At 48.7% G+C, this 16,152-nt stretch overlaps 1 pseudogene; it reads right to left on the bottom strand.

Annotated features, from left to right (window-relative positions):
- LOC138373509 (neural-cadherin-like) overlaps positions 1-15,992 on the bottom strand; it is a 17,021-nt pseudogene extending 1,029 nt beyond the window's left edge.
- Between the last annotated feature and the right edge of the window lie 160 nt (positions 15,993-16,152).

The following is a 16,152-nucleotide window of genomic DNA, read 5'->3' on the forward strand; positions in this document are numbered from 1 at the left end:
TGTGTGTGTGTGTGTGTGTGTGTGTGTGTGTGTGTGTGTGTGTGTGTGTTTATGAGTGCAGCAAACAATTCTCTGGTCTTAAACATGTAAAACAAAATCATGTATCTTCCACACACAGCAGTTCAAACTCACAGGAAGACAGTGATCCGGGAGAAGAGCCATCGCCTTCGTAAGCATAATTCCTCAGGTGGTCCCCTGCGGGAGGGATACTGTCGGTACCACTCTTACCGCCGACGCCGTTCTGCTTCCCATTCTCCAGCGTCGTCCCTCTGGATTTCTTGCCTCCACGCTCAACGTCCGGGGCAGGCACTAAGAACCCGCTCCGTCTCTGGTCCTCCATGCTGCTGGTCTCAGAGGCGGCGTCCACCTGCAGCACATCTACGCCTGCCCAATATTATTAAATGAAATAAACAAAACATTCTCAGAAAAAAACTTACATAAGCTGACAAGATAAAGATATAAATACAGTTCTCTCCAAGGGCAAGCGATTTATATACAGAGATCCGAATAGCATATGAAAGCTGTAACTATAAAGTTACTTAATCACTTGTGAATGGTATTGAAGGGCTCCTCTGATGCCTACCGGGATGAAGCCATTCGCTGGCTTTGATCAAGTACTTAATGCAACTCAAGAGGCCACTGACCTGGTAGGTTAAGGTTTCTGATTCAGGCTGGCAGTGGGAAGGGCCACATACCTGCTTTGTTGGGGTTCTTGGTCCACGATGGTAGGAAGACGGCCACGTACCTGCTATGTTGGGTTTCTGGTCAAGGCTGGTAGGGGGACGACCACATACCTGCTATGTTGGGGTTCTTGGTCCAGGCTGGTAGGGCGAGGGCCACATACCTGCTATGTTGGGGTTCTTGGTCCAGGCTGGCAGGTGGGGGGGGAGGGCCACATACCTGCTATGTTGGGGTTCTTGGTCCAGGCTGGTAGGGGGGGGGAGGGCCACATACCTGCTATGTTGGGGTTCTTGGTCCAGGCTGGTAGGGGGGGGGGAGGGCCACATACCTGCTATGTTGGGGTTCTTGGTCCAGGCTGGTAGGGGGGGAGGGCCACATACCTGCTATGTTGGGGTTCTTGCTCCAGGCTGGTAAGGGGGGGGAGGGCCACATACCTGCTATGTTGGGGTTCTTGGTCCAGGCTGGTAGGGGGGGGAGGGCCGCATACCTGCTATGTTGGGGTTCTTGGTCCAAGCTGGTAGGGGGAGGGCCACATACCTGCTATGTTGGGGTTCTTGGTCCAGGCTGGCAGGGGGGGGGGAGGGCCACATACCTGCTATGTTGGGGTTCTTGGTCCAGGCTGGTAGGGGGGGGGAGGGCCACATACCTGCTATGTTGGGGTTCTTGGTCCAGGCTGGCTGACCGTTGGCTTTGGGCGGCGTCAACAGCTGCAGCTCCAGCAGGTTGGGCGTGTGGTTGCAGGGCGGGGAAACCTGTTGCTCACAGCGGACGGCGTCTTCCTTGTTGTCGGCGGCGCCTCTGCGCAGCGCCGAGCGGCGGTGGTGCTGATGCAGCAGAAAGGCGCAGATCAGCACTGTTTTGGGAGGAGCACGTGATGAGCTCAATGTTTAGTAGTCTAGTGATGTGACCTAGACTGACAGTCTAGTGATGTGGCCTACTCTGACAGTCTAGTGATGTGACCCACACTGGAAGTCTAGTGATGTGACCCACACTGACAGGCTAATGATGTGACCCACACTGACAGTCTAGTGATGTTACCCACACTGACAGTCTAGTGATGTGACCCACACTGGAAGTCTAGTGATGTGACCCACAATGACAGGCTAATGATGTGACCCACACTGTCAGTCTAGTGATGTTACCCACACTGGCAGTCTAGTGATGTTACCCACACTGGAAGTCTAGTGATGTGACCCACACTGACAGGTGTTATGATTTCAGCCTGCAGGAGAAACGAGTCTCCCTTCTTGAGAGTTATTCATCAAGCCTGACCTGATTAGAAGGTCTAGCAAATATTGAGGTGATAACGCATATGTAAAATAGTTGCTTGGATATGTATAACAGTTTGAGATTATGGGCAATGAAGAAGAAAACAGATGGATGACTGGCTAGGAGATGTGGACATTTTGCTGGAGGCGTGAGGCTCGCTTCCGGAGGACCTTGACCTCACTTGAGTGCCAGACATCGCAGGGGAAAACCGCGCTCCGTTCGAGCTCCCGCCAGAAGGGGAACCCCTAGTGATATATCTCGAAGAGAAGAGAAGTGTGTAGACGTGCCAGCTGTGGAACCGAGCTGGGAACGTTGTGGTCTCAAGTCCTGGTCGACGAAGTGTTTATTAAATCGCCCAGAGGCATTATTGTGGGCCGTGGAAGCGCCGTGACCAGACGCCGTCAGAGGGAGAAGCGCCCTCGACCAGTTAATCTGTGGTAAGCACGATATACGCCAGTTCATAGTGATTGCTTGTAGTTGGTCATGTGCCCAGCGACAGTAGCGATGTTTATTTATAAGTTAGACATGTTTTAATAAGGCAGAAAGCCTGAAATAGGAGAGTGAAGAGGGAGGAGCACGGAGCGACGTCCGTCCCCTCTGAGCTCTGACAGACGACTGAGGGAGCCCGGCTCCTGACGGAGGAAGACTCTCCCAGCGAGTGAGGACCGCCGCCAGGCGAGGTGGAGTATGGACCCGCCCAAAACTGGGGAGTCTACTCTCCCTGTATGTAGAGGACAGATAGAGGTTGGAGACAAACATATTGTGTGATTATTTTTGTTTATGTGTTAAAGGGGAAACATTTTATTGGAGTGTCGATGGGTTGCAGGTTTGTCTTTGGGGAAGAAGTTGCTGAGAATTTCGAAGCCAGCATAGATGGAGTAGTTGATGAGACTCCAAGGTAGTGGAGGAGAGGACCTCGAGCTGTGAAGAGAAGCAGCGAAGAGGAGTGTCACATGCTTCTGTAGAGGTGGAGAAGCACCATAGTTGCTCGAGGAAACTTCATGGTGTAGCAGCCAAGAGAGCTGTGGAGGAACCTAGCAGAAGTAGTAGAGCACCATAGTTGCTCAAGGAAACTTCATGATAGCAGCCTGGAGGAGCTGCAGAGGATCCTGGTAGTGAAGCCAGGAAGAACCTGAAGATATCAGGGTAGTGAACTTCCAGAGGTGGAAGGGAAGTTCTGGTGGATTACTTGTAGGGAGTTGATAGTGTTTGGTTGTCATTAGTGTGCAAGACGCAGTGAGAGGTGAGTGGTTGTTTGCATTCTTATGTCAAGGAGTGTTTTACACTGAAGTTTAGAGTTACAGTCGTAGGCTGGATTACCTACAGATGTATGCGTTCCAGGACTGACAGTGATCGATTGATCATTGTTGTGTATCAATGAACATTTATACTGATATATGTTATTGCATTCAAATGCTGATTTTCTATATATATATACTCTTGCTGATGGTGCAACAGTGTATGTAGACTTGATCAACTTGAGGAGGTTGATAGTATCAGGTGGTGAACAAGGAGATAGGATACCACTTGATAAGCTGATGGTAGAGTTCTGGTTGCGTTGGAGTGCAACCCGATTGTAATATTATAGAGTATCGGATTCATTATTATTATATCTGTATGTATTGTGTATGTGCTTTGTCCAGTAAATGTATTCCAATTTGCTGGTGTTTGCCCTTGACCTAGTGAGGCTTTCCATGAAATAGTACAGAAGAAGAGAGAGAGAGAGAAAGAAACAAGAACCACTGCTGTGGACAGGGTAAAAGGTAATACTAATAAGTCAAAAGGGGATTGAGGAGATCATATCACCTAAGGAGAGAGTGGGGAGTCACAGCGGCTCGAGTGGGTGTGTGCACGTGACAACGAGGCTGAGTGTTGGAGCCGCATCCCCTAAACATGTGACGTGGAGCCCCTCTCCAAGAGCCAGAAGTGCCAAGGGTGATCTCCTAGTATAAGCACTCTGCCGAGTTGTGGGTTGGGTTGTCCATAGAGAAGGATCGACAGTGACAACACCAACCAACCCACAGTATATGATACAGGCTAATGATGTGACCCACACTGACAGTCTAGTGATGTGACCCCACACTGATAATCTAGTGATGTGACCCACACTGACAGTCTAGTGATGTGACCAACACTGACAGTCTAGTGATGTGACCTACACTGACCGTCTAGTGATGTGACCCCACACTGACAGTCTAGTGATGTGACCCCACACTGATAGTCTAGTGATGTGACCCACACTGACAGTCTAGTGATGTGTCCAACACTGACAGTCTAGTGATGTGACCTTCACTGACAGTCTAGTGATGTGACCCACACTGAGTGTGTTGTGATGTGACTTACATCGACAGTCTAGTGATGTGACCTACACTGACAGTCTAGTGATGTGACCTACACTGACAGTATTCTAATGGTGTGGCCTACACTGACAGTTGTCTAATGGTGTGGCCTACACTGACAGTCTAATGATGTGGCCTACAGTGAGAGCAGTCTATTATGTTGCATACACTAATAGTAGAAAAATGATGTGGTCTACACTAACAGTAGTGTAATGTTGTGACCTACACTGACAGTAGTGTAATGATGTGGCCTACACTGACAGTAGTCTAATAATTTAGCCTACACTGACAGTAGTCTAATGATGTGGCCTACACTGACAGTAGTCTAATGATGTGACCTACACTGACAGTAGTATAATGATGTGACCTACACTGACAGTAGTCTAATGATGTAGCCTACACTGACAGTAGTCTAATGATGTGACCTACACTGACAGTAGTCTAATGATGTGACCTACACTGACAGTAGTCTAATGATGTGACCTACACTGACAGTAGTCTAATGATGTGACCTACACTGACAGTAGTCTAATGATGTGACCTACACTGACAGTAGTCTAATGATGTGACCAACACTAACAGTAGTGTAATGATGTGGCCTACACTGACAGTAGTCTAATAATTTAGCCTACACTGACAGTAGTCTAATGATGTGGCCTACACTGACAGTAGTCTAATGATGTGACCTACGCTGACAGTAGTCTAATGATGTGACCTACGCTGACAGTAGTCTAATGATGTGACCTACACTGACAGTAGTTTAATGATGTGATTTACACTGACAGTAGTCTAATGATGTGACCTACACTGACAGTAGTCTAATGATGTGACCTACATTGACAGTAGTCTAATGATGTGGCCTACACTGACAGTAGTCTAATGATGTGACCTACACTGACAGTAGTCTAATGATGTGACCTACACTGACAGTAGTCTAATGATGTGACCTACACTGACAGTAGTCTAATGATGTGACCTACACTGACAGTAGTTTAATGATGTGATTTACACTGACAGTAGTCTAATGATGTGACCTACACTGACAATAGTCTAATGATGTGACCTACACTGACGTACAGTAGTCTAATGATGTGACCTACACTGACAGTAGTCTAATGATGTGACCTACACTGACAGTAGTCTAATGATGTGACCTTCACTGACAGTAGTCTAATGATGTGACCTACACTGACAGTAGTCTAATGATGTGACCTACACTGACAGAAGTCTAATGATGTGACCTACACTGACAGTAGTCTAATGATGTGACCTACACTGACAGTAGTCTAATGATGTGACCTACACTGACAGTAGTCTAATGATGTGACCTACACTGACAGTAGTCTAATGATGTGACCTACACTGACAGTAGTCTAATGATGTGACCTACACTGACAGTAGTCTAATGATGTGACATACACTGACAGTAGTCTAATGACGTAGACTATTATCTACATATCAGTAAAATATCAGCAGAATAATGATGAATATTACATTATGAGAAGTTTTATCATATAGCTTATTATATAGGGATACGAATTAAAAATAATATTGTTTAAGATATTTCTGTGTTTTATATTACTTTTAAAATAATATAAAACAAAACTTTTAGTTGTGTATTTATCGCCCATATTCCGCTGGAATGATTGAGTGGGATGAGCCCTGGAAACGCAGATGCGAATCCTGGTCTGGTCATAGAGTTCTTTGTCATTTATTGCCTTTGGGACCATTCAACCTTTCTCACTCTTGTAGGCTCAGCGCCACAAGAGCATGCCCTGGGATTTGATGAACAAATTTACTCACGACACATTTCTTTCTTAGTGGCCTTCTTTGGGGAATTCGTTGTACTCTACGATCTTTTTTTATCTGTTGGTCTGATGACGACACCGTCTTTGACATATGCCCTAGACGTTTTAGAGTAAAATCTTGCAGGAACTCGAAGGCTTCTGACTCCTTATGTAACGCTGTGACAACTTGTTTCATAAGCCCAAATTTTATGTGCAGTGGTGGGATTAGTATCTTCTGGGGATCCTCCCTGGCTCTCAACTGGCTTTGTTCTTCCCCACAGAGAACTTTATCTCCTATGGACAGTCAATTGGTAATACCTCTTTGGAGTTCAATCAGAAACGTGACCCGTTTGAAGGTTTCGATGACGTCTCAGCAGGACTTAAAGGCGTCCAGCAATCACTAAAGCAAAGTTTAAGAAATAATAGCAATTTCCAATAATATGAGACATAAGCAATTACAAAATAAACTACTCAATAAAAACCAATTGTCACACATTGTTAAAGACGTGGACTGCTGCACATCACCAAAGCAGCATTTACAGAGTGAACTTAACAGGTAGATATACTCACGCAGGAGAAATGTGCACCAGACGACAATGGTCACCAGGATCCCGAGCGGCAGTTTTAGCAAAGTCTCCCCCACGTCCAGCAGGTGACAGTGTTGTCCGCTGAACCCCGCCGGACACGCTCACATGAAGCCTTCACAGAGAACGGAATACCATTAGAAGAGGGTAACTTAAAACAAGAAAAAAATCTAAACGTCTCATTATTAGGTGGAACAGAATTTCACTCATGAACATTAGAAACATAGGAAGTAGTGGCAAATTCCAAGTCAATTATAGAAGATGAATAAGATGAGTAGACAGTCCAAGTTAGTTGGAAGAGTAGGCAATGCAAATCAGGTGGATGAATAGGCATTTGAGGAGAAATGGGATAAGACCAAGTTAGTTGGATATGCAATCCGTCAGGTGGATGAATAGGCAGTCCAAATCAGGTGTATGGGCCCACAAGAGAGGGGCTCATATAAGAGGGGCCCACATGGGAGTGGCCCCCACAAGGGAGGGGCCCCACAAAGGAGGGGCACCTGAGGAAGAGGCCTACGAGAGGGGCCCAAGGGGGAGGGGCCCATGAGAGAGGTACCCACAAGGGAGGGTCCGACAGGGGAGGGGCCCACACGGGACGGCGTCACAAGTGACGGGCCCCAAAAGAGAGGGTCCGACAAGGGAGGGACCCCCACAAGGAAGAGGCCTCCACAAGGTAGGGCCCCTCACGGGAAGGGACCCACAAGGAAAGGGCCCTACAAGGAAAAGCCCTATAAGGGAGAGGTCCCCCACAAGGTAGAGAACTATAGGGGAAGATCCCGACAAGGAAAGTCCCTCAAGGGAGGGGCCCCACAAGGGAGGGCCCCACAAGGTAAAGCCCCACAAGAGAGGGGCCCAACAAGGGAGGACCCTACAAGGGAGGGCGCTACAAGAGAGGGGCCCACAAGGGAGGGGCCCTACAAGGGGCCCTCCTTTGCCTCTCCCTATCCCTCCCTACAAGGTGGTGGGAAGCGTGTAGCGAGGGTGGGGGCCCTTCCCTACAAGGAAGGGGCCCACAAGGAAGGGGCCCCACACGGGAGGGCCCCACAAGGCAGGGGCTATTACGGCCCTCTCGGGTCGCAACTGAGTTCGTACTCTGATGTTATTAGAGGAAGTTGTATCTGGCCCCAAGCCAGTAGGGGCTTTCAAGGGATGAGATCCGTGACGCAAGTAACTTAAAGGGGAAGGGAAATAAAGTTAAGAACTTAAGATTATAATTATTATCATCACCAAATAAATAATATAAGATTACACAGAGGGAGGGGTATTAACACTGTACACAATCGTCTTCTCCTGAAGACTCTGGACCCAAGCTCTCGGTGCTAAGTCCTCGGTGCTTTCGTGGCCTCACAACGAATCCTTTGAGAAGCTGAGCCTACCCTGGCCACAGGTCAGCCAAAACACAGGTCCACTGGGGGGTGCCCCCAGTGGACCGTCAACTGTGGAGGCCGTCAACCACAAGTCCAGCAGGTCTGCTGGCAGGTTCCGGATCAGCAACGCTGGTCAGGCCACTCCACGAGCGATACTAGGGTAGCGCCCTAGTCAGGAGCCTCGTGTGATACCACAAATCACTCTCCTTGGCATCAATACCCCAGTGGATAATCGTCTCCAGCAGTCGGTCCCGAGTAATCCTTCTACTGCCACTCTACTGGCAGGGTAACACCACAGTGTTCTTCCGGGGGACGACTTCACAGCTGCTGCAGCAAAGCACAAGGTATGGAGACGGCTGCCTTGGTTAGACTGACTCAACTTCCATCACAGCAGTCCCAGGTCGACTCTGTAAGCAGACACGTCATCAATAACAGAGACACACTACAGCACCCCACTTACAGGCTCAGACACAAACGCCCGACATATCCACTCCATAGATGACGTTGTTGTCTGAGCACCACCTCACCAGAGGTCAGCAGCGGCGGTGTTGTGAGCTGCACAGGACTGGAAACCGGCCCTTGAGGCCAATACACGTCGTCCTCACCAGGTGTCGTCGTCCATTTGGTGGGGGTTTCGGGAGCTGACCCACAGATGGCGCGGTCGTCACTGCTCCATGCTCGGACGCTGGATCCGGGTCCGTAACACCTCCCCACCAAAAAGAATTTGGTTTGGGGTTCTAGAAAGAGAATTACAAACCAAATTAGTACGGGGACACAACTCCAAATGGACTCACTTGCTTTATAAACTGGAACGGCGAGGCTGTCTCGTCCACAGAACTGTCCTACTGGGCAATTCCGGCACAAAGGGAACTTGAAGATAGAAGACGATGGTCTGTCTGAAGTAGTCTTCCACACTTCCACCGAGATGTTAATCAGGGGCATATTCTCACATCTCTCGAGTAAGGATTGGTTTCGACACGATCTGGGTCGACTCGACACTTCCCTATGTCGTGGCACCGATGATGGCTGGTCACAGACGGCATTTCTGGTGCCGGTCCGGTAGTCCTTCAGGGAGACAGGAACCTGGAATACAGGGGTCTGATAATTCAGAGTGATAGCGACAGTGGGTAAGTCAATACTTACTGCATACGCCTCTACTAGGCTTACACCTAGTTTCAACAGGGCTGGTCGTACATCGAAGATGGCATTCACTCTGCCCACGTCAGGTCGACCAACGTTCCGTATAACGCTGTATTGAGGCTCAGCAATCACGCGGGGTGTGTCAACCTGTCGGAAACAGTCACTCACATTATCATATCTCATACCTCCTGTATCAACCATCACCTTCCAGGCTCCTTCGTCGACTGCAACACTCGCAGTGCATGTCTCTAATCCCTGGGATCTCTTCGCGATTTTCATGGGAGCCATCATCTGTCGGGTCGTCCACCGGTCCTTACTGAGAACACTGAGAACACATAAGAGAACAAAACAAAATATCGCTAAGAAACATGGGGCCAATTGAGGGATAAGCTTCCCGAGCCTGTCATGTCCATAACCGGCTATATCCACTAGCCTGGTTTGGACCAAAGAGGGCACTAGACCTTTCGAACACACCTCACATACCTCTGACGTCTGGGGAATCTCTGGCTGGTTCAATGAACGCTGTACCTTGCCATACAGCAAGTACACATCCGCCTTCGCTCCAGACTCGTTGGTATCCGTGGGTGCCTGCACACAAGGCCTCTCTTCTTGCTCAGGTACTTTTACTATCGTAACCGCATGTTCCTTGTCGAGAGAAGAATCAGGAGACTCTGCTAGAACACTGTCGATCTGCTGGTGAGAGGACATATTAAACATGTTTAAATCCGGGTCTGTTTTTACCTGGACATTACCACTGCCTGCCGTTACCTCAGACCTTGCTGTTCTGGCTGACTCGTCCGCGACTTTGGGAAGATTTATGCTCCAATCTGTCACCAAGTCGTTGGCTAGTACCACGTCAATCCCAGCCACAGGGAGGGTATCGACTACTGCCAACGCACATGTGCCGCTGAAATAAGGCGAGTCGAGATGTACTGGCACTAAGGGGGCGATGTACTGCGTCCTTGGAAACCCAACCAGGACAACCTCTGGTCTCCCATCCACACTTACTCCCTCGGGTAACAAGTCTCTCACGATCAGGGACTGGGCTGCTCCACTATCTCTGAGCACTACAACTGACCTACCAGTATGATCACTCGTTACGTACCCGCTTGAAGTGTGAGGGGCGAACAAACTTGGTCCTTCCTGCGTCGTCATCGACTGGCTTCCTGCTGGTGGTGTAACACAGCTTATCATCATCACCTCCCTACGTGCGCCGCCACCTCTTCTGCCTCGGCACATAGCAGCTACATGCCCTTTCTGCCCACAAGTCCAGCACACCACGTTCCTCCTCGGACTCCGGTGTTTCGGACTGCTAGGACTAGTCCTTCGAGGGCTACTTGGGGGCGTCTTCTTAGCGCTTTGTGGGACGGGTCTTTCCTCTTCGTCATGAGGTCTGTCAAACCGGCGTTGGTAATGCCTTGGGACGTACTTAGCAGACGGCCTATGAGTCAGGATGTATTCCTCAGCCATTGTGGCTGCTGCACTCAAGGTCTCTACCTGCTGTTCCTCTAAGTACGTCTTCAGGTCTCCAGACAAACAATCCTTGAAGTCCTCTAGCAGTATAAGCTGCTCGAGGTCTTCTTTGGTCTCCACCTTCCGAGAGGTACACCACTCCTGAAAAAGTCGCTCCTTGATTGTGGCGAATTCGGTAAAAGTGTGCTCTGAGGTCTTCTTCAGGTTCCTGAACTTCTGCCTGTACGCCTCAGGTACCAATTGGTACGCCATGAGCACCACTTTCTTCACCCTGTCGTAATCGCCAGAGTCGTCAAGGGATAACGTGGAGTAGGCAATTTGGGCCTTCCCAGTCAAGACTGACTGTATCATGATGGCCCAATTCTCCCTTGGCCACTCCAAAGAGGCAGCGACTTTCTCGAAGGCTGCAAAGAACTTTGAAACTTCCTTCTCGTTGAATTTGGGGACCATTTTGATGTTCCTTACCGGATCGAAACTACTGGTTTCCGTTGTTGGCCTCCGACCACCGCCTAATCGTAATACTTCTAGTTCATGTTGTCTCTGTCTTTCGTTTTCTTCTCTCTCTTGCTGTTCTCTTTCTCGTTTCTCTTCTCTTTCTCGCTCTTCTCTTCTTTCTTCTCGTTCTAATTCTAAACGCCTCATCGCCAATTCCTTTTCTTTCATCTCCATTTCTTTATCTTTTAATTCTCGTTCTATTTCTAACTTCTTCCACTCTATCTCGCGATTTATCTCTAAGGCGCGCATTTTGACTGTAAGCAAGCTAATATTCAGCTCACCTGCATCACTGTCAAGGTCACTGCCTTTATCTTCCTTTTCAGTGGAAGCAACTTCTTCACTTTCCTTGGTACCTAGTGCCTCACTTTCTTGTTTTTCTTCGGCCTTCAAATGCCGGTGAACCTTGGATAAGATCTCCACACGGGAATCACTGGCACGGATCTTTATCTCCAAGTAGGCACTAACTAGCACTAGTTCTGGTTTGCTCAGATATTTTAATCTGGCAAGACAGTCCTCTCTGTTCAGAAAAGCCTGCACATCGTCCAGATCATCGATGGTAGCTTTTTCTGCCATTGTCACAGATGGAACACTTAGCACTTAACACACCGCTTTCTCGTTAGCACTTAACGCACCGAGCACTGTTCTACGTCAATATTGCACTTTATCGCACCAAACACTGCACTTGTCAATATTGCACGTAATTACTTCGGGCACTGTACTACACAATATTGCACTGTATCGCAGCGAACACTTCGCTCTACAATATTGCACTGAATCACAGCGAACACTTCGCTCTACAATATTGCACTGAATCACAGCGAACACTTCGCTCTACAATATTGCACTGAATCACAGCGAACACTTCGCTCTACAATATTGCACTGAATCGCTTAATCACAGCGAGCACCGCACTGCACAATATCGCACTTAGTCACTCGGAGCACCGCACAGGACGTATAACGTCCCAATCATCACACACAGGGGGAATTATTTACAGGGATTACGCCACTTCACCACCCCTGTCAAACATACTTAACAAGGGGACGGATCCCGCTGGGGATGCCAATTATGTTACGGCCCTCTCGGGTCGCAACTGAGTTCGTACTCTGATGTTATTAGAGGAAGTTGTATCCGGCCCCAAGCCAGTAGTGGCTTTCAAGGGATGAGATCCGTGATGCAAGTAACTTAAAGGGGAAGGGAAATAAAGATAAGAACTTAAGATTATAATTATTACCATCACCAAATAAATAATATAAGATTACACAGGGGGAGGTGTATGAGCCTACTCTGGCCACAGGTCAGCCAAAACACAGGTCCACTGGGGGCACCGCCATGGGGGCCGTCAACCACAAGTCCAGCAGGTCTGCTGGCAGGTTCCGGATCAGCAACGCTGGTCAGGCCACTCCACGAGCGATACTAGGGTAGCGCCCTAGTAAGGAGCCTCGTGTGATACCACAAATCACTCTCCTTGGCATCAATACCCCAGTGGATAATCGTCTCCAGCAGTCGGTCCCGGGTAATCCTTCTACTGCCACTCTACTGGCAGGGTAACACCACAGTGTTCTTCCGGGGGACGACTTCACAGCTGCTGCAGCAAAGCACAAGGTATGGAGACGGCTGCCTTGGGTAGACTGACTCAACTTCCATCACAGCAGTCCCAGGTCGACTCTGTAAGCAGACACGTCATCAATAACAGAGACACACTACAGCACCCCACTTACAGGCTCAGACACAAACGCCCGACATATCCACTCCATAGATGGCGTTGTTGTCTGAGCACCACCTCACCAGAGGTCAGCAGCGGCGGTGTTGTGAGCTGCACAGGACTGGAAACCGGCCCTTGTGGCCAATACACGTCGTCCTCACCAGGTGTCGTCGTCCATTTGGTGGGGGTTTCGGGAGCTGACCCACAGATGGCGCGGTCGTCACTGCTCCGTGCTCGGACGCTGGATCCGGGTCCGTAACAGGGGCCAAGAAGGGAAGGACTTACAAGGGATGGGACCCACAAGGGAAGGGCCCCATAAAGAAAGGGCCCTATAGAGGAGGGCCCCACAAGGGAGGGGGCCCCACAAGGGAGGGGGCTCCACAAGGGAGGGGCCCACAAGGATGACTCACCTTGCTGGGTGTGTAAGCAGGTGCCTCCGATAAGACAAGGTCGCCTCACCTGGCTGGGTGTTGAAGCAGGTGCCTCCAATAAGACAAGGACGCCTCACCTGGCTGGGTGTTGAAGCAGGTGCCTCCGATAAGACAAGGACGCCTCACCTGGCTGGGTGTTGAAGCAGGTGCCTCCGATAAGACAAGGACGCCTCACCTGGCTGGGTGTTGAAGCAGGTGCCTTCGTTAAGACAAGGACGCCACACACACTCGTCCTCGTCCTCACACGTCTCCTCACTACTGCTCAGCGCCCGGCCCTCACCACACCTGTGACGACCACACCTGTCACTACCAGCCCCTCACCACACCTATGACGACCACACCTGTCACTAAAAACCCCTCACCACACCTGTGATGACCACACCTGTCACTACCAGCCCCTCACCACACCTGTCACTACCAACCCCTCACAACACCTGCAATGACCACACCTGTCACTACCAGCTCCGCACCATACCTGTGATGACCAAACCTGTCACTACCAGCCCTTCACCACACCTGTGATGACCACACATGTCACTACCAGCCCCTCACCACACCTGTTATGACCACACCTGTCACTACCAACCTCTCACCATACCTGTGATGACCACACCCGTCACTACTAGCCCCTCACCACACCTGTGATTACCACATATGTCACTACCAGCCCCTCAACACACCTGTCACTACCAGCCCCTCACCACACATGTGATGACCAAACCTGTCACTACCAGCCCCTCACCACACATGTGATGACCACACCTGTCACTACTGGGAAGTATTAATATCCCAGAATAGCACTAATAATGTCAATATTGGGTGTGACTTCCCTCATAACTGCGCCAAGTTGTATTACACAGCATTACAAGCCTTAGGCTTTGATAAAGACAATATATTATCTTATGACACATATGTGAATGGTGGAACCATACTGGCCTTTAATTTACAACCCGAGGATATAGATGACACCATACCTATTGAAAAAAGTGTTAATCTGAGGATCGCTTTGGAATTTAAACGCGGAGTAGCTAGAAATAAGGTCATTCTAGTTTACGGGTCTACAACAGGTGTGATCAGCATTAACGCGGATCGTCGCGTTATTTGCGATACGCGAGGATAAAATACTAATATGAATTGTTTGGAAATAAATGAGGCTATCAGAAGTAATTTAGGTGATAAGGTGGACTATCTAGGATGTTTCCTAGCTGATGACGTACGGAAAATACTGACAAAAATACATAAAAAAAGACCTGTGGTGTTCATAATGAACACTCTGGACTCGGGTTCTCGTAATAAAATGGGCCATTGGATAACATTCTATGTAAATAAGGATGAAGGTAGAAGCGAGATAGTTATACTAGACAGCTATGCCAATCCTGCAATAGGATCTTATACAAGATATTTCGAAGAGTTTATGTCTTACTTCCAAGACTATACCCTATATATTATGAAGAAAAGGATTCAGTCCTTGAATAGTTACTTCTGTGGGAATTACGCCGTTTATTTTGCATATCATTTTTGCAGACTAGGCTTAGAGGCCGCCCTGCTTCACTTTGATGAAGCATTTAAATATGGTCATTTTCGCAAGAATGATGAAAAAGTGTTGAAATTCAATTACGCTCAGATGAAAATGCCTGTGTGTAAGCAAACATTCTGCTTAAACGGTAGTGATGCTGAGTGTGAAACGCTGTGTGACGAAGTTGGCTAGGATGATAGTGCGGTGAGTAATACTTTATGTTAGGATTGAATGATGAACATAATAATGTCTGTATTTATGTTTACAACATTGACAACAACAAAACTTATAACCTTTTCCCCTTTCTACAGATTGACTGATTGACAAGCGTGTCGGGAAGGATCGATGGACTGAATGAAAGCCTTTCTACATCTGTCTGCTAGCTAAACCACCAAGAAGAAGTCTTATTATTATTATTATTATTATTATTATCGTTGTAAATCGCTAAAGTGTTTAATAAAGAAATAAATTTATATAATGTGTTTACTTTTCCCTCGTTATTGCTCTCACCATGTTGATCACGTTGGGATATAGCTTACACATACTAAAAGAGAATGCACGGAACAATGGTTGATGGTATGGGAGCGGGTGGGGATGAGGGGTGTGAGTGATTGATGGCTGACAGGTGTGGGTCTGTCGTATGTACCTCGCCCCTTCTTATCCGGAATCCACAGTGTATGGGGAGTCGTCGTGGGACGAACATCGCCACTCTGAAGACAACGAAAACCCTTTAGACAAATGGCCCCCACTTCCGCAGGAGAGTGAGCTCTCGCTCTCTTACCCCTCAACACTTGCGACTTCCTGTAGGAGGAAGCTAATGGACCTCCTGGCGTTCCTCTCAGGTATGGGGGTTCTCCTCTCCCTCCCCCCCCCTCACCCCTCCCCAAACAACATATCCACTATGTTGGTTCCCCTCTCATCCTCTACTCACGATCATCAAACTATTATCATCATCATCATCATCATCACACAGGATTAAGTCTATGACAATCTCCTTCCTCATATTCCACTCTTATCCTTGTATTTTCATACGTCTTCCCAGAAATTCCCACATCTTCCCAGAAATTCCATTTGTGTCTAGAGCGATGCGGTACACCTGCTCACCCGACACTCAAGACCGCCTCCGACACGCGCCAAACTTCCGGGAAATTCCCCTTCCAAACCCTCTGCGACGACGACGCGCTCCACCTGGCATCCAACAACATGATTTCCCCTCTTTCCTGACCACATACCCAAACACAGGATGCTCACACGCGTCCGAAACGCGCCAAACTTCCCCGAAAATCCCCAAAAACCATGTGTGACTACACACCCGCGCGCCACCTGTCGGGTGGCACTCACCTGAGTGCCACCTGGCAGCTGGTG

This window comes from Procambarus clarkii, chromosome 42, assembly GCF_040958095.1.
Source record: "Procambarus clarkii isolate CNS0578487 chromosome 42, FALCON_Pclarkii_2.0, whole genome shotgun sequence".
Lineage (NCBI taxonomy): Eukaryota > Metazoa > Arthropoda > Malacostraca > Decapoda > Cambaridae > Procambarus > Procambarus clarkii.